Source organism: Vespa crabro, chromosome 22 (assembly GCF_910589235.1).
Source record: "Vespa crabro chromosome 22, iyVesCrab1.2, whole genome shotgun sequence".
Classification (NCBI taxonomy): domain Eukaryota; kingdom Metazoa; phylum Arthropoda; class Insecta; order Hymenoptera; family Vespidae; genus Vespa; species Vespa crabro.
In genome coordinates this window covers 2568588-2571087 of record NC_060976.1, presented here as the reverse complement: position 1 = coordinate 2571087, position 2500 = coordinate 2568588, and the positions used below count along the sequence as shown (strand labels likewise).

Below are 2500 nucleotides of genomic sequence, written 5' to 3'. Positions count from 1 at the left end.
ATTAAAATTCGACGATTCATTGAATAAATATATTATGGGAATGATCATTTGAAAAATTTTAGTATCAAGCCTCGTGGGAATATATACGTATATTGTATATATGTATATTGTTAAAGATCGAAGTTAAAACGATAAAATATTAATTCGTCAAGGATACATCTAACTTATAGAATGATGAGAATGGAGGGGTTGGGGGGAGGGTTTAGGGGATGAGTATAGTTTGATACATCATTGAGGGTATTGCTTTCTGCCCTCCACAAATGTGGTCGATTTATTATCCATACACGTATAACGCGTTATATATATAAAAAATATATATATATAATATATATATATATATATATATATATATATATATATATATATATATGTATATATGTATGTAATATCTGCGGTAGTAACAGAGAAAATGTTGTCGGTTAACAAAGGATAAAGAGAAATAAATTTTCATCTGTTATCTCGTGGCACGTTATCGCGGTTTAAACTATGTTTTATATATATATAAATATATATATATATATAACGAGTTCTACTGAACTTAATTACGAACCATTTATGGTTGGATGATCCGTCAAAATTTGGATGTTTATAGTTTTAAAATGTCTCGCTAAAACTAGAGATAAATCTCTCATACCATCCCTCAAGGGGAAAAGAAAGATACGGACGGAATAAAATTATATATATATATATATATATTTTTTTTTTGCATGAATGAATGAATTTCGGATTATCCTTTTCCAACTTTTTAATACTTTTCTTTTTTCCTCTCTTTTTTTCCTTCTTTTTAAGATTCAAATATACAAACATTATTATTTTTTTTTTATTTATTTTTTTTTTTTTCCGTTTGAAAATCTTGAAAACCAATTTGAAAATCTTAATCGCCTTCCATAGATACAGAAATAGAGAGAGAGAGAGAGAGAGAGAGAGAGAGAGAGAGAGAGAGAGAATTTATTTTGAAAAAAAAAATGTATAATAAAGTAATAAAAATTATGAATGAAAATATAAATGAAATGAAAGAAAAAGAATGATTAATTGCAACTTAAAAATTACAACTCTCTAATCTCTCTCTATCTTTCTATTGTTTTCTCTCTCTCTCTCTCTCTCTCTCTCTTTCTTTCTATCTCTATCTCCGTTTATCTAGACGTTCGATAAAACTACGATGGTTTTGTAAAATCCTCTTTACAAATGGAAGCGTTCATAGAATTTCTATTTAATGGGTATTCGAAATGGGAATACCGGTAACATTATTCTCTTCGATCGATCGGACAATTACAATCGATGATCTATCTATCAATCTAACGATAGAAATTTGCATTTAAATAGCAGAGAGGTACATACGTAGAATAAAGTGCGTTATGTATCTAATGCGCTGCTGTTACTACGTAAAATGTTCGGAATCGTCGTCGTCGTCGTTGTACGAAATCGTTTATATCTCGTAAGAGAAATAGAGATAGAAATAGAAATAGAAATTGAGATAGAGATAGAGATAAATAGAGAGAGAGAGAGAGAGAGAGAGATTTGAGAGAGAGAAATTCGTTATCGCGACGGATTATTTCTATTTTGTCGTCCGTATATTCCTTCATGATGTTAAATTACTAAGAAAAAAATAATGATCCTTTGAAACGTTATAATAATTTTTAATAGTGAATAAATCAAGAATAATATTATCTCCATTGAAAATTTTCTTAAAGATATTACTTATCCGTAATAACATTTATTCGTTTAATTTATTTAATTATAAATACACACGCATACACACACACACATATGTGTATATATATATATATATATATATATATATATATATATATATATATATATGTATGTGTGTATGTATGTATTCGTAAACGCGTTAAAAATTATTGGCTATATATCGGAACAAAATAAAAAAAAGGAAGGAAAAGAAAATAATTTATGAAAAAATTAATTGACAAATTAATTTATATTAAAACTTTCGTTAATATTATATTTTAAAAGATCGATCGATCATTTGTTCCTTATCATGGATTATGAATTTTTCTTTTTTATTTTTTGTCTTCTTTTATTCCGTTTCTTTTTTCTTTCTTTCTTTCTCTCTCTCTCTCTCTCTCTCTCTCTCTCTCTCTCTCTCTCTCTCTCTCCTTTTAGTCTTCGAAAGAGGACACTTACGTATCGTCGACGTTTTTCATTTCAAAGAATTGAATCGTCGTTCTCTGCCATTTTTCCGTTTCCCCTTTCAATTACTTCGACGACTTCGTTATTCATTATTTCTTTTTCTTTCTCTCTCTCTTCTTTTTTTTTTTTGTTCTTTTCATCATCTTTCTCTTTCTCTTTTTCTTTAACCTGTTTTTTTTTTTTTTCGTTTTTTTTTTCTTTTTTTTTATTTCCTCATAATCAATTCCCCTCTCTTCCACCTTCTCCTGCATCTCTCCCCATCTTATCGCCTCCCTTTTCCTTCACTTTTATGTAATCCTTCTTGAGAATATTTTTCTTTTCTTTTTTTCTCTTTTTTTTTTTCTTT

General features: G+C 28.0%; 1 protein-coding gene across 6 annotated transcripts in view; it reads left to right on the top strand.

The window, feature by feature from the left end:
* Positions 1–2500, top strand: part of LOC124431737 (protein tramtrack, beta isoform-like) — a 70776-nt gene that overhangs the window by 47108 nt on the left and 21168 nt on the right. The gene's annotated exons all lie outside the window — the stretch shown is intronic.